General features: G+C 43.0%; 1 pseudogene; it reads left to right on the top strand.

The window, feature by feature from the left end:
* Nucleotides 1-14,207: 14,207 nt before the first annotated feature.
* LOC123394496 lies at nt 14,208-14,273 on the top strand (annotated as a pseudogene).
* Nucleotides 14,274-22,754: the final 8,481 nt, after the last annotated feature.

Here is a 22,754-nt window from a genome sequence, read left to right as displayed (position 1 = left end):
AAAATTATTTTCTGACAATTTAAATTCTTGGACAAAGAGCATGAATGGGACAAAAGAGGTAATTTTACGCTGACGACAGTTAGAATCCATAGCAAAGATAGAAGAGTCGACAACTTAAACACGCCATTTATCACAGATCCAGAAAGAAGGAGAGATGGGTAGGAAGCAGTTGTGGGAGATGTAAAAACATTTTCCATAGACTTTCACAGATGTGGTATTTAGAAAATATAAATCAATAGATGAGGGAATTTGAACCATAAACTTAATAAGATTTAATATGTATTTTGTATATAGAAACTATCTCAAGAGGGTCTTGAGTACCCATTAACGTTTATAAAAATTGACTATGTGTGAGCACATTGAGAAAATAACTTCCCCAAATGGAAATACACAACGTAAGTATTTTGATCATAGTGCAAAATTAGACATAAATAATAAAAGTATGTTATAAATCTTAGAAATAAATAAAAAGGGGTGGCTCAGGCGATAAGCGTCTGCCTTCAGCTCAAGTCATGATCTCAGGGTCCTGGGATAGAGCCCTGCATCGGGCTCCCTGCTCAGTGGGAAGCCTGCTTCTCTCTCTCCCACTCCCCCTGCTTGTGTACCCTCTCTCTGTCAAATAAATAAATAAAATCTTTAAAAAAAAAGTAATAAATAAAAATACTTTTCCCCAAAACACTAAAGTAAATAAGAAAACAAAAAGTATACCTACTGACAATTTGGAAATTAATGGAAAGAGAATATCTTCAGAAAACCAGCAAACCCAAAACATTAGCAAAATTGTTGGCTTTCATGTGTTCATTATTAAATAAGAAAGAATAAAAGTACACGAGGTGAGTGTTCGACGCAAAAACTTATCAAAATGATAAAACATCCATATTGAAAACAAGAAAATAGTAATAAATATTATTGCAAAAATTAGTGGATGTGGAAAAAGAACAGCCATACAATTGATAAATAATTCTAAGAACTAAAAAAGAAAAGGCATAATAGACAAATTGGGGAATTGTTACCTAGAAAAAAAGAGAAAATACAATAAATAAAATTTCAAACGAAAAAGAGCAAAGGAAAAAGAGATGTCCTTTCTATTAACATGTTTGAGGACAAAGAAGTGAATGCTTTTCTGAGAGAATATAAAATCACTAAATAGTCGTGGAAGAAAATTGAACTGTTTATCAGAAAATTACCTCTAACGTAAACTCGGTGGCCAAACAAAGTATTCAACATCAAAGAAATAGATAATTTGTATGTTTTGTTTTGAGAGAGAGAGAGCACGTGCACATGTGTGTTGAGGCTGGGTGGGGGGGACTGAAGGAGAGGGAGAGAATCGCAAGCTGGCTTCATGCCCACCAACGAGCCCGATGTTGGGTTTGATCTCACGACCCTGAGATCACCACCTGAGCCGAAATCAGGAGTTGGACGCTTCACCGACTGAGTTACCTGCTTATGTTAAATTACTGTTCAATACACACATTTTTCTAGAGTAAGATATGCCATGGCTTTCATAACAAAATACTTTTAACTCGATGGCTTCAACAATGGAAGGTTATTTTCTCACAGTTGTGGGGTCGGGGAGTCCAAGGTCAAGGTGTCAGCACTGTTGGTCTCTCCTGAGGCCTCGCTCCGTGGCGTATAGAAAGCTAGCTCCCTACCCTGTCCTCCCCTGGCCTTTTCTCAGTGCGCCACACTCCTGCCGTCTCATTCTCTTCCTACCATGACACCAGTCCTATTAGATTAGGGCCCCACCCTCATGACCTCATTTAACCTTAATCACCTCTCTAAGGGCCTCGTTTCCAAATACAGTCACACTGGGGGTTAGAGCTTCTATATATGAATTTGGGGAGGCACAGTTCAGTCCATAATGGATGTAATTGTGGTTAAAAAGAGAAATCTCTAATTTATAGTTATGTTGTGCAGAGTGCATACGTGTAGTTTTGTCATCAGTAATGATAATAAATATTCCTTCATACTTTGCAGTTCATGAAACTTGCTCATTCATACTATTTCTCAGATCGCCCCAATGCTACCTCATCACTGAGGCCTTCTCTGATCAGCATCCCCACATATCGTGTGCTCCTGGGGATGGGTAATAGGGCCCTTGTTCTCCAACGCATTACCTGGCTTTATTTTTCTTTTTTAGCACCATCCACTATATTTATTTGTTTAGCTAGCTATCTGTTTCTACGACGAGAAGGGGCTTCCCGAGAGCAGACTGCATCTATTTCTGTGCTACTATATCCCAGTATCTAGAACTAGCCCTAGCACATAGTAAGTGATAGGAACCTGTGACATGAAAGAGTAAGTTGTCATGTCACCATCTCAACGAACCAGGGGGTTAAGCTGGTAGTGCAGGCACTGTGCAGAGATGAGGGACCAGACGGTCACGTGGCTGTGGGGGAGGGTTTCTGACTTTCCTGTCCTATATACTCTTTCCGTCATCAGGCATGAGGGTCTTCTTGACACACATTCTTACCTTAGATGGTTAGGTAAATACGCTTTCTTTTGGGAGAAAAGCATTATTGAGATACGATTCACAAACCATAGCATTTATCCATTTAAAGTGTACAATTCACCAAGTGTTAGTATATTCACAGAGTTGTGCAACCGTCACCACAATCAGTTTTAGAACATTTTTCCCCCTTTTAGGTGGCACACCTCAATTCCCCCATCAGCCGGCCCCAGGCAACCACTCACCTATCTGAGTCTTTACAGACTTACACATGCATATGTGTGTATGCACACACACACACACACACACACACACACACAGTAACTGGAAAGTCTGTAACATATGTATATCTATATCTATGTGTATTGGGGTTTTCCCCTTCCCTCTGGCCCCATCTCCACTTACTCTCTGTTCTGGCCACAGCGTCCCTCCACTGTCCCTCCTGCTTGTTCCCTTCTTCCTCCTTCCTGCGATGCTCTCCTCTCCTGGTCTTATCTGGGCTGACAAGTAGCTGTCATGATATCTCAGCATCCTTTGCAGCCGGTTTACCATCTTCTGGGAACTAAAAACTGCGAAGCCACCCTGCCTGAGTTTAAATCCAAGCTTTGGGGGCAGTGGGTTAAGCCTCTGCCTTCAGCTCAAGTCATGATCTCAGGGTCCCGAGATTGAGCCCCACATCAGGCTCCCTGCTCCTCCAGAAGTCTGTTTCTCCTGCTCCCTCTGCCTGCTGATCCCCCTGCTTGTGCTCTCTTTCTCTCTCTCTGCCAAATAAATAAAATCTTTAAAAATATATATAAATCCAAGCTCTCTTACCTGGCAGCCGTGTGTCTTTGGGAGAGTTTCCTTCTCTGTTTCAGTTTGTTCTTCTGAACAAGGGGACAGTGATGGTGGCCTCAGAGGATTAAATGAGCTGTCAGTGGAAGACGCTTAGTGTAGTGTCTGGCCTGAAGCAAGCCCTATGTTCATATCACCACAACCACCCCTATCACCCTTGTTATTGTTAAATATTTGGCAACAGGTATCGGGGACTTGCAAAAAAAGTGTATCACGATTGAGCCAACAATTCACTTTAAGAAATGTATTCTAAGTGAACTACTGGGCATAAATATTTGTGTACAACATGGGATTAAAAGTATTATTTTTAAAGATTTTATTTGTTTATTTGACAGAGATCACAAGTAGGCAGAGAGGCAGGCAGAGAGAGAGGAGGAAGCAGGCTCCCTGCTGAGCAGAGAACCCGATGCAGGGCTCAATCCCAGGACTCTGGGATCATGACCTGAGCAGAAGTCAGAGGCTTTCACCCACTGAGCCACCTAGGTGCCCCATGGATTAAAAGTATTTTTTAAGAAAAGGAGTGAAAATTCTGAAACAAGGCTGCATGTTGGTTAAATAGGAATGGAATAGTATGCAGCCTCATCAGGAATTACCTACATCAGGGGAGCCTGGCTGGCTCAGCTGGTAGAGCATGCCAACTCTTAATCTTGGGGTTGTGATTCAAGCCCCATGTTGGGCATGGCTCCCACTTAAAAAAAAAAAAAAGAATTACCTACATCAGGAATTCCTAAACTTTTCTTGTTCACTCCCTTTGGCAGCCTGGAGAAACCTAATGGATCCTTTCTCAAATAATGTTTTTAGCTGTATAAAACACAATACACAGGATTGCAAAGGAAAAAAAAAATTACACGGAAATAACGTTATCAGCCATTTAAAAAACTGTAACATATTAATAAATGTGATTCTTCCTTTTATAGGCACAAACAAAGATCTTATAAGTCTAATAGTTATAATTTTGAAGTAGTGGAAAACCTAAGTACATCAAGATATGTGTGACGAGCTTGAGACTGATTCACAGGTGCTGCTAACATGACTGTGATTTGTTGCCTACATCAATAATTGGAGGGAATGTCAAATGTCAGTTACTATCAGTAAAAATAAAGATATAAGCTTATTCTCCAACCAGACTCATAAGCCCTGATGTTTAAAATCCATGGTCTAACTGATGGGTTCCCAGACATTTTCTATAAAGGTTCAGATAAGAAATATTGTGGGGGACACCTGGGTGGCTCAGTGGGTTAAGCCTCTGCCTTCAGCTCAGGTCGTGATCCCAGAGTCCTGGGATCGAGCCCTCCATCGGGCTCTCTGCTGAGCGGGGAGCCTGCTTCCCTCTCTCTCTCTCTCTGCTTGCCTCTCTGCCTACTTGTGATCTCTGTCTGTCAAATAAATAAATAAAATTAAAAAAAAAAGAAATATTGTGGGCACATGAGTCATACTTTTTTGGTCACAACTACAGTGGACCCTTAGACAATGTGGGGAGCAGAGATGCTGAACCCCTCTGAAGTAAAAAAAAAATCTGTGTATAACTTTTCTTGAAGATTTTATTTTTAGGTAATCTCTGCACCCAACATGGGACTCAAACTCACAACCCTAAGATCAAGAGTCGCACGTTCTACTAACTGAGCCAGCCAGGTGCCCTCTGCATATAACTTCTGATTGGCCTAAAACTTAACTAGTAATAGCTGTGGACTAGACATCTTCCTCAAAACAGTTGCTTAACACCTATTTTGTATGTTATATGTATCATATTCTGTGATCTTAAAATAGAGTAAGTGAGAGAAAAGAAAAGTTTATGAAGAAAATCATAAGTAAGAAAAATACGTTTATAGTATTGTACTGTTTTTACCAAAAAAAAAAGTCCACATATAAGTGGACTGTACAGTTCAAACTCATGTTGTTCAAGGGTCAGCTTTACTCAATTCTGCCACTGCAGTGAGAAGGCAATATGTAAATGAGGAGGCGTGGTTGTGCTCCAGTAAAACTATTTACTCAAACAGGCAGAGGGCCTGATCTGGCTTGTGAAACACAGTTGGCTGTCCCCAGCCTAGAGAGCTATTTTCTAACAGACAAAAATGTCCCTAAACTGCTAAGGGAAAAAAATAAATATTTTAAAAAAAGATTTAATTTATTTATTTGACAGACATCACAAGTAGGCAGAGAGAGAGAGAGAGAGAGGGAAACAGGCTCCCTGCTGAGCAGGCAGCCCTGTGCTATGTGGGGCTTGATCCCAGGATCCTGAGACCACGACCTGAGCCAAAGGCAGAGGTTTAACCCACTGAGCTACCCAGCTGCCCAACTTTTTTCGATAAATAATTGTGCAGGGTCCCGTTTTGCTGAAAAAAGTGTATGTCTTTGTCCATATGTATATAGATATATAAATACAAAAGTCTGAAGGGCCAATAAAAATGTTGATGGTAATTATTTCTGGGTGATAGGAATATGAACAATATTTTTCTATATACTTTTCTATGATCTCTTTTTTTTCCTAGTCAGTATGCATTCATTTTATAATGAGAAAAATAAGAATTAAAAAAGAATCAATCGGAGCAGGCTTTTAAAAGCCCAAACTCATGTGCACCAGAAATTGCCCCTAGAATCCCTTTAACCACTTCCCCTGTCTCCGTCCTCGTCCTCGAAGAGAAGGAACTCAATGGCATCCTTTCACAGTCCCCAAACAACTACAAGTATTGATATTCTGTTTTATGCACTTTAAAACATTATCCTGACAAGGGACCCATTAGCCTTCTCCAGACCACTAAATGGGTCCATGGAACAAGAAAAAGTTAGTCTGTCTCCTGTACTTGAGAGGGGTCTACACCACAGATCCTGCTGTAACCCTCTTGGGGTTAAATGGCCCAAGTTTAGTATCTTCACTGCAGCCCTAATAATATTAAAATCAAAGTCCACGAAGAGGCTCCCAAAGGACTGGAAACTGGAGGTCCTCTGTAATGCTCATTGTACCCTCCTGCCTGTCTACAGGCCAATGTCACCAACACTGGGACAGCTCCCAGTCATGCTTCTGAGGGCTTCTAACTTCCAGAATGCATGCATCTAGCTTTTCTACCAATTCCCTGCCCATGTCAGACCCAAGGGGGAACCTTCTCTGCCCCCTCTCAAGTCCCCTGCTTCATTCTTGGCTGATAGAAAGCTGGTGACGTCAGATATTGGCTTTGCCATGTGTTTTGGGGAAGGTGATCCTTTCCCATCTCCAAGAAGGACTGAGCACTGATTAGTATAGTTCATTGGGTTTTGACCCGGAGGCATTTTGCCCTGTAAGGGACCTGTGGCAACAGCCAAAGACATTGTTAACAGAACAAGGGAGCTGCTACTGGCGTCTAATGGGAGGGGCCAGAGATGTGTCTAAAGTTCATACACTGTGTAAGACAGCCTTCTTGACAAAGACGTATCTTCTCCAATGCCAATAGTGCTGCGATGGAGAAATCTTGGTCTAAATGAATCATAGTAATTCCATTTCCTTCCCAAGGTGATAAAATTGTGAGCATAAGAGGAAGCTTGATGATTCAGCCATTCCACTTCTGAGTATTTATTTGAACAAAACAAAAACAGTAACTCAGAGAGCTAGCTGCACTCCTATGTTCACTCAGCATTATTTACAATAGCCAAGACATGGAAACAGCCTACTGTCCACTGATGAATGAAGGGATAAAGAAAATGTGATACATGTCTAAACAATGTGTTCACAATGTCCATAATGTTAGAATATATACATTAGAATATTAGCATACTATTCGGCCACAAATAGAACAGAATATTATTCAGGCATAAAAAAGAATGAAATCTTGCAATTTGCAACAACATGGATGGACCGTGAGGGCATTAAGTTAAATGAAACAACTCAGACAGAGAAAGACAAATACCAATGATCTCACCTATATGTGGAATCTATATAAAAAAAAAAAAATCCCAACCATGTTCATAGATACAGAGAACAGACTGGTATTTGCCAGAAGCAGGTGGTGGGGAGAGGGGGCAAAATGGGTAAAGGGAGTCAAAACGTACAAAGTTTCAGTTTTGAGAAAAAAGAGTATGGGCATATCATGTACAGCATGGAGACTATAGTTTATAAGCCTACACTGCTTATTTGAAAGTGGCTAAGAGAGTCTATCTTAAGAGTTGCCATTACAAGAAAGATATTCTGCTACTATGTATAATGGAGATATTAACTAGACTTACTATGGTGATCATTTTGCAATATATGTGAACACTGAATCCAATACCATAACACTTGACCCTAATATAGGGTGGTATGTCAATTACACCTAAATAAAAATGATTTTAAAAAGGAGAGAGCTGGGGCACCTGGGTGGCTCAGTGGGTTGAGCCTTTACCTTCAGCTCAGGTCATGATCTCAGGGTCCTGGGATCGAGCCCCCCCCATCAGGCTCTCTGCTCAGTGGGGAGCCTACTTCTGCCCCTCTCTCTCTCTTTCTCTGCCTGCCTCTCTGCCTACTTGTGATCTCCGTCTGTCAAATAAATAAATAAAATCCTAAAAAAAAAAAAGGAGAGAGCTGAGGAGAAAATGACTTTTATCCCTGATAAAATAATGCAGGAGGAGATACTGCCCTTCCTCTGGGTCCCTGGGCATTCTTAGGGGAAGAAGTAGTGATGGGAACTGCAGTGGTTTTGAATCCTTATCACAAAGGAGATGGCAGGGACAAGATGGGAAAGGCACCTACGTCCTCAGCACCTGCTGAACCTTGGAAACAACCTGAAACTTCCCTGATCTCCTGACTTCTTACTGGTGAGATAACTCTGTTTTAAAATGTACTCTTAGTCCTTTTTCTGTTACTGGTATCAGAACCCAGCCTAATGGATATACCCCTCTACATGGCCTTAACCCATCGCCAGCCCTTCCTGGTGGATAATTCTTTGCTTTGAAGAGAAGTTTTAAAAAAGAGCATCCTACGTGCCACACAGCCTCTCTCCTGTCCCCAAGCTCAGGACCCACAGAGAACATATTGGCACTGTTGCCCAGACTCCCTTGTCTGCCAGCCTCAACAACATATTTTTGGCACATTCTCTTTATCAGGTTGGATACTAACAGACAGGTTACAACCAGCAGCTGTCTCTCTCAGCATTCTGTAGTGATTCTAGAAAGCCGAACCCCGGAGTGGAACATCTAGCTTTCAAAGCCATCTAGCTTTCAAAGCCAAGACCCATTCTTTTAGAAGGGTCAAGACTGAGTGCTCTCAATCCTGTGTTTGGAGGGTATGATGGGGGAAAGAGTCAGTAGGGCAAAGAAAAGACTTTCGAACGCAAGGATGTCCCTGGGGTAGGATCCTTAGTTACTCATGATTTCAGATACTTTTTTTTTTTTTAACGTGATCGTGACAGAGTATGATTTCTTTGAGTCACAGCAACAAACCCACTCAGTGTAACTTAAGCACAGAAGGAGGGTGCTGGGCCCATTACTTGGAAGAGTAGGAGAGGAGATGAGTTAGGAAGGGCTAAGACTGGAGCCTCAGGTGCTGCCTTCAGAGATGTTGATCTGACTGCTCCCTGCCCCCCACCCCCACCACCCCTCAGCTCTTCTCTCTGAACATAATCTCTCTATGTATCTCATAGAGCAGAAAGGGTTTCTCCTCAAGGCACAGAGCATGGCCAAAGACCTTTTTGGCTTTATAAAATGTTAGCTTAATGAGCCAATGGTGTCTGTCTGTCTCACTCTTTTTGCTTTTGTTATAAAAATCCTAGGGAAGAACCCTGATTGGCCTAATTGAATGACACTCCCACTTCATGGGCCAGTCATCAGTCAGGCAGGTGACATAAGAATCAGGTGCTCAACTCTGTGTTCGGTGGAGGTGATGTCCATCACCCCCAGAAAGAGATTAGAACGTCAGCAGACATGATGGCCCTCTAACGTATTCACGATGTTGCACTCTGCACCTGCCCCTTAACATTAAACGTGAGTTAATTCGTGGGCTCTTCTGATAATGACCTTGCACTGGAACAACAGTAATGACAGTGAGAGAGCACCCACTGTGTGCCAGTCATTTTATATATTTATCTTGAACCTTCACAATCACCCCCAGGGGTTGGTATTATTTTTCCCGTTTGGCAGATCATGGAAATGGAAACCGGGAGCGGCTGGCTGGCTTGCCCAAGGCCGCCCAGTAAGATGTCCACGGAGTCAAATCCAGATCAGATACCAGAGCTCATGCTCGTTCTACCACTCCACACGGCCTCCCTTCTTCGGCATCAGAGCGTGCCGTGCGGACCACAAGGCCAATCTGAAGTTGGGCGCCTCTAAGGGAAGACCACGTCCTAATGCTTTTTGCCAAGTAGATGATGCTTCTTGGCAGTGACTTCAAGGACGAAGTAAAAAGGAAGGTGGAGGACGATAGGGTTCACATAGAATGAGCTTCTGCCGTGAGGAGAAGGGAGGGGGGGTGGGGTTGGGCTGAAGCGGGCACGGCATGAGCGTGGAGATCTAGCTCGATGATACCTCCGGTCCCCTGGGGGTCCCTCAGTTCTCCGCTCCAGCAGGCTAGCTAGCCACATCCCTAGTCTTTCTTGTGGTTTCCAGTGTCCGTGCTGTGATATTCATCCTCATGAGAATGAATCAATCTCAACGAACAGCATACAGAATTTCTTTTGTCCTCTCAAGTCTAATGAGCTAGAGAATGTGAAAGAGAGCAGAGACGCGGCAAGGTGAAGACTTGGGCCCAAGGCAACCTAGCCACAGCTAGCTGGGTAAGGAGGCTCACTTCCCAATACACCTCCGGGCCTCTCTCTTATCCATTCCCACCTTACCCCATCTGCCTGTTTCAGACTCCTTGGCTCTGCTCCCCTAAGCCCTGGCTCAGAAGGCCCTCACTTCCCCTTTCCTCAGTCAGCGGTCAAGGCTCAGAGGAGAAGCCATGTCCTTGGGAGAAACGTGTCTGTGACCCCTTCATTCCACAAAACCCTTTCCCTCTGCTGATGCCTTTAAAACGACTTCTCTGAACTTTATTATAAGCCTCTTATTATACAGATCTTGATTTACCTGTAACATAAAAAAGCTACTTAACTGTAACTACTTAACATAAAAAATACAATGTGTAACTACTACTCAAAACAGCCCCCTGGGTTAGGAAACCGAAGGCTACCACTTGCTGGTCGTGCAATTGTGTGAAATCGCTCTCGGAACCTCAAGTTGCTCAGCTCCCCCTGTAAGATAGGTATGAGCTTATCAAGCCCTTGATGGCTTGTAAAGTTCTTGTGTGGATTAAGGCCGACATTGCATGGGAAAATGTTTGTTGTAATTCTCCATATCAGTTATCAGGAAGCCTAATACCTAGAGGAGTCAGGCAGCTGATGGGAATGAGGGGAGGCCAGAAGGAGGCAATAGAGCTGGTGGGGACTCCTGCCCCTGGGGACCACAGGCTTCTTCTGAAGGGACAGTCATTGTTCACCTCCAGCTAATTGCAGCTATGTAGGAATGAGGATCCAGTGCTCTTGGACTTTAATCTTCAAAGAGAAATCAGAAATAAAGACTTTCTATGACATTTCTTAATTTTTGAAACCCTGACTATGCCAGATACAACCCAGGGCCTTATTTAGAGAAAGCCAGTTTGCAACTCTTCTGTATAAATGTGTATATTGTTTTAAACTAGAACAGACATTTGGATTGGATCCCCGAGTTATTTTCTCTTCAGTGTTTTTCTCCACTATGTGCTCGTCTATGGTATTTTCATTTTTTTTTTTTTTAACCCTCCTTAATATGACTGTAATGTTCTTGTGGGCAGTTCACATCTAGTTTACATCTTTTGTACCAGAGTATAATCCAAACTGATGAATCATCTTGGTAAATGGTACTCGCTAGTTAGTCTGTTCATATAGCTATTAAATTTCTTCTTCCTTTTTTAAAAAATATTTTTAATATATTTATTTGTCAGAGAGAGAGAGAGGGAGGGAGAGAGGGGAAGAGAGCACAAACAGGAGGACTAGCAGGCAGAGGGAGAAGCAGCCTCCCCGCTGAGCAAGGAGCTTGATGCAGGATTCAGTTCCAGGACTCTGGGATCATGACCTGAGCTGAAGGCAGAGGCTGAACCTACTGGGCCACCCAGGCATCCCAATAAGGCTCTTCAATTTCAGCAGGAGTCAGCATTGCCTGAGCTGCTTGTTAAACATGCTGATTTGCCTTATCATTTCTCTCCAAGGTACCTATCCCACAGAAATGTGTATATCCATCCATCAAAAAACATGAACTGGAATGTTCATAGCAGCTCAGTTTATAAGAGCTGCATACAGGAGTCCATCCAATTGTCTATCATCAGTATCAGAATAAATATAAAACATGCATTCCCAATAAGAACCTGCACAGCAATGAAAATGAATGAAATGCAACTGCATGCAAGAGTGTGGATGATCTCACAAGCAGAATATTGAGCAAAGGAAGCCGGACACCTCAGAGCATGTAGTATATGTCTCCATTTAGGTAGATGCAGAAACTGGCCGAAGCTAATCTCTGGGTCATAAGCCACGGTAACATCAGGACAACTGTTGGAGAGAGGCAGTGACTAAAGGGGGTACCCGCACCTCTGGGGTGGTGGCCATATTCCTGGTTGCACGAGTATGTGAACTTTCATCGAGCTGGACATCATTTCTGCTTTTCTGTCCTTTACTGTCTCAGTGAAAAGCTGACATGTTAATTGCAGAGCTTGCCCACAGCCTTATAGAGTCGCTGTCTTGCCTGGGAGGGGGTTGGCTTGGGAGTCCCCAGGCAGTACCTGTGCAGGTCATTACATGACCTCCCCTTCGAGAAAGGCACTGCCCTTGAAATAGCACGTATTTATTCCTCCAAGGGGCTTCCACAGGCACTCTTGGCTAACGCAGCAAGTCTGTCTGTCCTAGTTTCTCTTGTGTATTTCCGCATTTTACTAGATGCAAAGAGTGACATAAAATTAAGAGGCATTATGGGTACCTTCAAAGGCACTTGAGGGCATAGAGAGAGACAGCTCTGATAATGTGCCAGCTTATAAAATATGGCTAAATAAAATTAAAGGTTTATAGGGTGACTAAGACGCCATATCCCCAGGGAAAAAGTCAAGTGTTCACCGCTGCTGAAATCCGGCTGAATCCTGGTTTCCCTGGGGAAGGAAATCTGGGTGAAAGCCAAGAGGCTCTGGGGCTTTTCCTGGAAGGAATAAGGGGAGGTTCTATGACTGAGGTAAGGACAGGGAAGGACTAGAGTTGTAGATGTTTTGGGAGCTACACTCTCAAGCTTTTTGTCAGTGTGGGAAAGCTGAGGCTGAGAGATTTATTCAGGTCACATTTATTTACAATTTGTGCTCTTGCATTTAAGAATCCAGAAATAAACCAAATGTCAAAGGGGAACCAAAAATGAACCCTTTACAAAGCTACAGGAAGGCCACTACTGCATATAGCAGCTTTATCTTTGAATCTCCAGCACCTGGCACCAGGCCTGGCACATAAGAATACTCACTAACTTCATTGATTCATTGATTCATTCATTCGACATGTATTTATTAAGTACTTACTTTAGGTTAGGTACCATTCTTAAGTAATTGAGACAACTAAAAGTCACTTACCTCAAGGAGTTTATAGTCTAACTGCAGGGAGATAACCAGGTCATTGGATATATAGTATGTTCCATTCTGGTAAGTTCTTTGGGAAAAAATAAATCAGAGAAAAAGAATAGTGGGTTGGAGGGTAGAGAAATGTTGCAGTTTTACCTGGGAAGGTTGAGGAAAGACTTACTGAAAGTTTCAGCAAAGACTCAAAGATGATGAGAGGGTAAACCATGGAGATATGTGAGGGAAAAGTCTTCTAGGCATGGGAAAAACAAGTGCAAAGGTCCTGAGGCAGGAGCATGCCTTGTGTGTTTGAAGATGTCAAGGAGGCTGGAGTGGTTGCTGAAGAGTGAGTACAAGGAGGGGAGTAAAAAGTGAGTTCTTTTTACTCAGGTGATGGGGCTGCTGGATCATTCACTGTGAGGACTTTGATTTTAACTCTGAGTGAGACAAAAGCCACTGGAAGGTTTTAGGTAGAGGAATTATATGATCAGACTAGATACTGATTGAATGATTAAATATGGCACTTCACATACTACACATGACTTTAACATACATTATTATATTTGATCTTCATAATGACCTTTAGCTATAAGAAGAACAGGAACTATTAGCCATATTTTCAAAGGATTACATTATGGAAATTAACAGCATAGGCTCTGGAGATAAACGTAACTGGGTTTGCATCCTGACTCCACTACATAAGAGCCAGGACCTTGTGCACGAATCAGCCTAGGTTTCTCCAGCGTCACAATGGAGAAAATAACACTACTGGGAGAGAGGGTTAGACAAAGTTATGGATAGCCATGCCTAGGATAGTGTCCAGCACATGTTTCGCTTAATAGATGATATTTGTTGCTACCTTTTCCAGCCAGAAGGGGTTGTAGGCACCATCCAACTTTGAGGATCTACGAGGTAGCTTCCAGAAAGCTGCATCAGCATCTGCTGGGATAAATCTACAGATTCCTGGGCCAGTGCCAGAACCACCGAGTCCCTAATTCTGTCGCTTTGGAGCCTCATTTCCATGGTCAACAGCTTACAGTGACTCTGTCAATGGGGCAGAAGAGCATGGAGGTTCAGACAGCTCCCATGCAATAACTGATGAATCAGAGAGCCTCTCTGAGCAGCACTTTTCTCTTGAGTAAACTGAAAAATAGTGTCTACTCCCCAAAATAGCAGCAGGCATGAGGCCTGCAGAACCCAGCATGCTCTACCTGGGATGTATCTAATCTTCCATCAGTGTTAGCTACTAAGAAAGGTTCTCAAAGTTATATTATCCTAAAATAAACTCACCACGGAAAAATCCATTTGCATTACTTCGATTAATTTTTCACTTTTAATAATCAAACTTTCACGTAAAAGAAACCCCATATCTAAAAGATTATTTGGTTGCTTCAGCAGTACATATACTAAACCTGGAACGGTACAGAGAAGATCAGCATGGCCCCTGTCCAAAAAGAAGGTCTTTGTGCACCATCCACAGTCACCCTGAGGGTTCCCCAGGGCTACAAACACTTACTGGGAGGAGGACCCAAGGATGTAAAGGAATAATTTCAGGATCATGTCCCTTCCGGACACTTGGGTCTTGAGCCTGGGGTGAGTATGTAACCTGGGGTCTGGGGGACAGAGGGGGGCAGAGGAAGAAAGGGTCAGGGAGGCTGAGAAGAGACAGATTGGTGCCAAGCTCTGGAACATGTACACAAGACAGGAAACCTCATTGTGCACAGGCCGACTTTCGCCTAGGGAGACCTGGCAACCAATTAAAGAGGTTGTCAGGCTGTAGGGCTCGGAGTCGACAAAAAAGAACAGAGCTTCAGGGTTGAAGATTTATTCTCCAGGACTGTAAGAGCGCCACTTCGAGTACACAATTCATGTGGATTCTTGGCGGACTCCTCCTGGATCCTACTGCTTTTTCTTTGCCTTCTTGGGTTAAAGTACTATGCAAGTATTTATGAAAAGAGAGCATCAAATGTGGCTGGAGTACAGCGGAGTTCAGGGTCCTCAGCTTGCACCAAGCCCTCAAACAGGCTGCGAGACTGATTTTGTTATTAAAGAACTGAGCAGGGGTTGGAGAGAACCAAACAGAATCACACCAGTAGCAAGCATTTCTCAAGTGCCTACCTTATCCCACGAGCAGTGGTAGAGACTTTTACTGTTAGCTTATGCACAGCAACTGTATAAAAGGCGGTCTCATTAGCCCTGTCTTTTTTTTTTTTTCTTTTTAAAGATTTTATTTATTCCTTTGACAGACAGAGACCACAAGTAGGCAGAGAGGCAGGCAGAGAGAGAGAGGAGGAAGGAGGCTCCCCGCCGAGCAGAGAGCCCAATGTGGGGCTCGATTCCAGGACCCTGGGATTATGACCCAAGCTGAAGGCAGAGGCCCTAACCCACTGAGCCACCCAGGTGTCCCTCATTAGTCCCATCTTAGGATGAGGAACTACAGTGAGGTAAAGTAACTTGCCTGCAGTCACATGGCAACTGAGCTGTAGAGCTCAAGGCAAATCCCAGCATGCCCCACGCCAAAGTCCCATGATGCAGCTGTTCCGACAACAGGTAGGGTTTTGAAGACAGAGAAGAGGACAGCAAGACTCTGAGGAAGGCTACTCAAGCCAGGAGTATGTGGAAACAGAACTGAAAGGCATCTGTCCCGGTACTGGTTTAACCGAATTAAGAATGAACGTGAACAGATAACAGTGTACAATACTAGACCAACCATCTGTGCCCACACCTAGAAGAGTGAGGGAGTCATTCATCCTGGAAGACAAGGAGACATGTTTCCTGGCCAGCAAGGGATATACCTGTGGTGGGTCCTCTAGCATCATGTTCGGTTGTCCTGGGAAGAGTTTGCACAGGCCACCTGACTGCGCCCTTACCCAGTGGTGGAATTTGGGAAGACTGGATAGAGTATTGCTTGTCCATTTCTCTATCAGCAGCCCCCACAAAAGGCCCCCTCGGCTGTCCATTTCAACTTTGAAGGATGGTCACGTGATCAGGTAAGCTACAGACGTGAAAATGGTTTAGCAGACCCTTAGTACTCTCAGATGTAATATTTAATAATAATGATGAGATGAACACAGTGCTTGATATGTATCAGACACTATCCTAAGCAATTTTTTCATGGGATAACTTGTTTAACCTCTGAGGGCTATTATCTCCATCTTACAGACAAAGAAACAGAGAAGTAAACTTACCCAGGATCAGACACCTGCCAGGTGGCAAAGCTTGAATTTGAAGTACAAGAGGATGGTTTCACAATTTTCAGCGTCCAGGAGTCACTCTGCAGAAACACAGTATAAAGTCATGTGTCATCCTTCAGAAGCATGCAATGAAATTCACTTGCTATGAGGGGCTCTGTGCAAGAAGCAAGACTCTTAGTGACTGAGCCCCAAATCACTGAGCAATACCTGAATCTTAGAAAAGTTCTTGTTAGAAAATTTAGAAAATTTTCTTGTTAACCTGATGTGGGCTGGGCCTTTTAGGGAAAAATTATATGCCACCGTAGATGTAATAACTATGATGCTTTTGATTATAAGGAACAAAAATACCAACTAATAGTTTTAAAAGTAAAGGTAATTTCATTTTCTCATATGACAAGAAGTCTGGGGACAGTGATTCAAAGCTTATCAGCATGTTGGTGATACCTCCCCTCATAGTCCCAAGATAGTTGCAGCAGTTCCAAGCATCACATCTTCACACCCCAGCATTCCAACAAAAAAAGAAGGAGATGGGGGGGGAATTTCCTCCTCATGCACAAAAATTATTTCCTGGAAGTTCCCCACTTCCTTCCTGTCACATTTCATCATCAGAACTGTGTCATGTTATCAGCTCCTAGACCAGTGTTTCTGAAGCTCAGCCTTACCAACATGTTTGGTCAGATAATCCTCTTTTGTGAGGGGTTCTCCTGGGCATTGAAGGATACTTGTCAGCATCCCTGACCTCTGCCCACTAAATGCCAATGACATATTTCCAGGTGTGACAACACGAAAATGTCTACAGAAACTGCCAATGTCCTATGGGTGTGTGTGTGTATGTAGGTAAAATTGATGGGGATGAGAACCATTGCCCTAGACAAATGACTGGCAAAGAGAAATGGACTAGTCCCGGTGGCTGGCTTAGACCAATCATGGGTCATCTCCCAAGGCTGTGCACACTGAGAAAAGTTCTATTTCAAGGAAGAAGTGGCCATGGATTTGGCAGTCATTCTCCACGTTGCTTCTCTGTAGCTGAAAAAAATGTTCTTATTGGAAGTCCGAGGGGAGAATCGAGAGGGAGATTTTCTCTCTTCTTGCATCCAAGAAAGCGTTCATGGGGCAGGTCACAGGAATGGGAGCTCCAGTGATATCTCATCTGTAGGTCTGTGACCACAGGAAAACAGTCAGGAGTCAGGGCAGCCGGTCTTTTTATTGAGAAAATCTACACCAAACTGTCTTTCTATGAGAGATTCCTCTCTTTTCATCTTGCCCCACCTCCCTTTTAAAAAAAGACAAACCTGTATTTGCCCCCAGATATTTGATAAACAAGAACTCTGGGTGGAAAATTCCTGTATTCGTTCTTCAGGAACATGCCTTGAATCTTTACAAATACATGTTGGTTAGAGTACCATTGGCCATTTTATCCCAATGTGACAGCAGCGTTCCCGTTATAAATAGGGTTATTGGAGGGTGCAAGTTTTAAGGACAGCAACGAACTTGTACTGAGCACTGGTTATGTGCTGGGTGTTCTGGTTAATGTCTGGATGTGGATGAAGGCTGTGTGGCAGGTGTCAGGGCTCTGAGTCACAGAGGAACAGTCATAGAAGCCCAGTGACATGCCCAAATGGCACAGCCAGGAAGGGAAGGGGCTAAGTTCTGCACTCAGAGAGCTAGATCCATCCCCCTTTCTTGTTTTCAATTCACTTTCAGAAACGAAGAATAGAGTTGTAGCAAGCAAAAGTAAGAACAAACAAAAACCTACCTTCTTGCATGCTTACGGCTGAAGGATAGTGAAAAATTTAATTTTTTAATTCTTTAAATTTTTTTAGAAAGCAGTAAAGAAATATCTCCCTTCCCTAAGAGGCACGGCGTGGTCTTTTTAATTAGTGTTTTCCTAAGTGAGAGCCTTTAAAACATAACATTCATCCCAATGTTTCCATATTTAGAGCAATCTTTCATATTGTTTTTGCTTTTTAAAATTTTTTCGTATTAACCATGTTTACAAAAACGTAGAGAATGACTTTGATGAAAGCCATGATCTGAAGAACTGTTGTTTAAAACACAGAGAAGTCACACTTGCACTCCCTTTAGCCCAAGTACTGTGTTTTAGCTGAAAGTTCTGAATCTCATCCTCTACATACAACTGAAAGTTTAAAAATAGATGGTGTGAGGTTGAAATGACCTTGGGCAGCCAGCTTGACAGAATTTACCAATGATTTGCAAACAAACCGAAAAGTTTGGGGTAGTTTTGTTTGGGGTGTGCGTGTGTATATATGTGAGTGTGTGTGTGTGTGTAATCATAAAATAGATTTTTTTTTCATGGCACCTCATTTATTTTCATTTTTTTCACCAACCTGTAGCAATAAGAATGAAAGAATATTGAAAATTCTCAAACAGAACCCAGCTTTCCAGGATCAATATGAAATTACTTACATTAAGGGTTACAGACACCTATGAAGGCTGAAAACCAATTATAATAAAAATAAAGTTTGGTTCATTTAATCCCCCAAAACCCTGGAGGCATAAAAACTTCAGGAATTGATTAATTTTCTTCTACTCAGATACTGTATAATGATTCAGCAAAACAAAGTTATAAATACTTCAGCACTGAGTAACATTAAATTGGGAGCAGATCTGAACCTATTCCCCAAAGCCAGCTTGCCTTGAAAAAGTCAGCAATATCAAGATACGCTTCAGTGGAAAAGTTTATCCTGAATTGATTGGAGCAGAGAAAACAAAATCTGATACATATATTTTTAAACTTCGACTCCTGGTCACATGCTCTGCACATTTCCTGCTCTCCCCGCAACTAAAAAAAAAAAAATTTTTTTTTCAAAATGTTTAATTTGAAAACAGTTCATCAGATTTGGTAAAACTAAAAAAAGAGTACCCTTAAGGTGAGTGCTTATTTTATTTTATTTTTTTAAAGATTTTATGTATTTATTTGACAGAGAGAAATCACAAATAGATGGAGAGGCAGGCAGAGAGAGAGAGAGAGGGAAGCAAGCTCCCTGCTGAGCAGAGAGCCCGATGCGGGACTTGATCTCAGGACCCTGAGATCAAGACCTGATCTCAGGACCCTGAAATCAAGACCTGATCTCAGGACCCTGAGATCAAGACCTGAGCCGAAGGCAGCGGCTTAACCCACTGAGCCACCCAGGCGCCCAAGGTGAGTGCTTATAGATCTAAGACTCACTATTTGGGGTAGTCACATTCTCTAAAGTTGTAGCCCGCTGAATTAGCACATAGTGTATCATAGCCCCAAATGGAAATAGCGGGTTATTCTTCTGAGCCTTGGCCATACCAGTTTGTTAACCCATTGACACAAAACTTTGTTATATGTGTTTAAAGACATCTGATTTAACATATATTGTTGATTCATTAAATTGAACTTGAAGCCAACAGCACTGACTCATATCTTAATGAATCTTATCTTTTTTAAACATAGTCTTTAAAAAAAAAAAAAAGATTTTTATTTATTAGAGAAAGGGAAAGAGAGAGAGCCAGCAGAGGGAGGGGCAGAGGGAGAGACAGAATCTCCAGCAGACTCCTCTCCGAGTGCAGAGCCCCACACAGGGCTAGACCCCACGACCCTGAGATCACGACCTGAGCGAAAATCAACAGCCAATTGCTCAATAGACTGAGCCCCCTAGGTCCCCTGAGGGAATCTTATCCAACACCCATATTTACTTTATAAAGCACATCACGGCCTTCTGCTTAGGAATATCAGACAGCACTTTAGCACTACACTTGGGGGTCACTGTACACAGCAAAATCACCATCAAAAAGCACAGAAATGTAAAAAACATAGTGCGAAATAGACGGTGGAAAGGACACCTGTTCGGAGTATGAGCCCTGAGAGAAGAAGGCAGGGTGTCAGTTTCCTTGACCTCATCGGGGAACACAGATTCTCTCGCTCCCAACTCAAACTTTCAACTGCTTGGGGTCTGTGTTTGTGAATGATGGCAAAAGTGCTACAAAGTATTGCATTTAGGGTTACAAATACATTTCAGCCAGTAGGTGAAATGACAAGTACAGAACCCAGGAATAACAAGGACTGACTGTATATATATGTCTATTTATAGACAGATGTATACATACATACCTGCATATCTTATCTTTTGGAGCAAAATATCTGTTGGCTAAGGCTAAATGAAGAGAGGCATTCTTCTCCTCCAGGCCTTCATAGAAAAGCCCCAAGTCAGGAGGCAGTGGACTCTCGAGCATGGGAATGGTTGCCAGCAAAGCTGTGGGAGGTAAGGAGCAGGGAGAGGGCAGGAACCATCTCCCACCTAAGACACGGAGTCCGTGGCAAACAGAGTGGCAAACAGAAACCACTGTCTTGCCCATTTGTAAGGCACGTGGATGGCTTCCAGTCAGAGACCTGCTTCCTAGACGTGTGTACTTGGGCAAAGCCTGTACCTCCTCCAGGCTTCAGTTTCCTCTCAACTGTAGGATGGAACTCATGACGGAACACACCTCTCCGAGTTGTTGTGAAGAGTAAATGAGGTATCTAGGTAATGCCCCTCGTAGCACAGCCGGTGGAGGGTAGGACTCTTGATTTCTGTTGGGGTCTTGATCTCAGAAGTCCTAGGATGAGCCCCATGTGGGCTCGGCGCTCAGTGGGAGTCGGCTTGGGATTCTTTCTTTCCCTCCGCCTTTGCCCCGCCCCTTGCTCGCACTTTAAATAAATAAATAAATAAATAACATCTTTAAAAAGAAGTACTGAAAAGTACTTTCCTGGGACAACTGGGCATGTGGTAATTCTTGAGGAGGTTGTGTGAAACACACATCCCGGGAATGACATATTATTGCGAAAAAAGGCTGATCAGCGCTCCCCCTCCCTGCTGCCTGGTGCCTGCCAACCAAGGGGAAGAGAGAGGCACAAGTTCAACTCCTCTAGGCTTTGGAGGCAATCAGTGAATCCCAGGAGGATAGGATTAACTGACTTTGTTTTATTTTTGTTTATTTGGTTTTGTTGTTGCAGTAAGTCAAGGGGATCTGCTCTGGACTAGGAGATGGAAGGGACCTAACCATCTAGTGCAACAGGTGGATAAACCAATTGTCAAAAGACACTTTTGAGATGGCTGGGGACATCAAATGCTTAGTAAATGGTACTAAATAATTATTGTTGACTTATTAAGTGTGATAATGGTATTGCATTTTGCAGGAATAATGTCCTTATATTTTAGAGAACTCATGCAAAAGTGTTCAAGGGTGGGTGATAGGCTGTCAGATTTGCTTTAAAATATTTCAGGAAGAAAAAGCAAAAGCAAAAAGAAGGGGACTGCTGAAAACTGCTGCTAAGTTACTTATTTAACTAAAAATGAGTAGTACATTTTTTCAGAGTGATTGCCATCTAAAGTGCTTTTGGATCTACGAAGGAAGTTCAGCTCAATTAGTCTATGTGGTTGGTCTTACTTGAGCCAACATTTAAGTTTGAGAGAGAGAGAGAGAGATGTGTAACTAAACAACCATTGCTAAGAAACAGTTCAGCCAGCAGCTCTGGGGTCCCTGAGATCTTTGAAGTGATGTGTGAGCTCAAAACTCCTTTCATAACAATACTACATAGCTGACATTCAGGCTGCATAAAAGCTAAGAAAGAAGGAGTGTTCCAGGCAGAGGGAATAGCATGTGCGAAGACTGTACAGAGCTGTGCAGGTCTGGCTCAAACTGGTTCTGTGCGACGAGAATGCGCAGCTCACAGCACACACGTTGAGAACAGCAGCTGATGGAATGGTTTGTGGGGGAGGTGCCTTTGCCTTACAGATGCTCGTTGGCACGGGGTTGAAACCTGACCCTGGGCTCCATAACTCTTGCAAAAAGGTGAGAACCTGTCAAGGTTTGAAAGGCCTACATGAAAGGCATCTGACGCTATACATTTTCCCTTGGGTTGTTCCACACACTTAAGTATATTGTTCTTAACGAAAGCCAGGTTTAGGGGCGCCTGGGTGGTTCAGTTGGTTAAGTGTCTGACTTTGGCCCAGGTCATGATCTCAGTGGTGGTGGGGGTGGTGGTGGTGGTGGTAGTGGTGTCTCCTTTTCCCTTTCCCTCTGCCCCCGACCCTGTTCATGCTCTCTCTTTCAAATGAATAAATAAAATCTTAAAAAAGAAAAAGGAAGCCAGGTTTGGCAAGGTAATAGTAATCATCCGGGTCTACCTTACAAGTTTATAAACCTAACAAGTTTATAAAGCTCTTCCGTACAAACATTCCTGCCTTTTGATTTTGAGCCTGCAAGGTAGACATGGTAGGTCTTAGAATCCCCCATTTACAGAGCAAGAAACTAAGGATCTGAAACACCAAGTGTGTTGACCAGAGTTGTCTGGTTAATGGGTGGCCAAGCCAGAACTTGAAGCTCAGTTCACATCTTTAGTAAATCAGTCAATTCATTACAGTCTTCACTGATTCCATAGGATTCTGTTGTAGGTGAAGGCTAAGATTCTAAGAGAGGTAAGACAGGGCCCCTATCCTCACATACCTAACCGAAGCTGTTCTCCACATATTTAAGTGCCCAGTAGGAGGTCACGGACCAACAGAGTCCTATGTCCTTCCAGTACCCATTCTCAATTCTTTGCCCTCACAACACTGGGTCTGATACTGCATATTAATAGTGAAAACCACTAGGGTGAAAAGAATTGGCTATTGAGCATTTCAAGGTAACCCATTCTTAGAATTACATCCTGTAAGTACCATGCCTCTGGCTTCCAGTCTTGCCCTTTCTAACCAGCATTTCATACAGCTGT

The sequence above is a fragment of the Mustela putorius genome, unplaced genomic scaffold (genome assembly GCF_011764305.1).
Source record: "Mustela putorius furo isolate JIRA1106 unplaced genomic scaffold, ASM1176430v1.1 tig00000095_pilon_pilon_pilon, whole genome shotgun sequence".
In the NCBI taxonomy this organism is placed as follows: Eukaryota; Metazoa; Chordata; class Mammalia; order Carnivora; family Mustelidae; genus Mustela; species Mustela putorius.
Note: the sequence above shows the minus strand (reverse complement) of the source record. Positions and strands in the feature narration are given on the sequence as shown.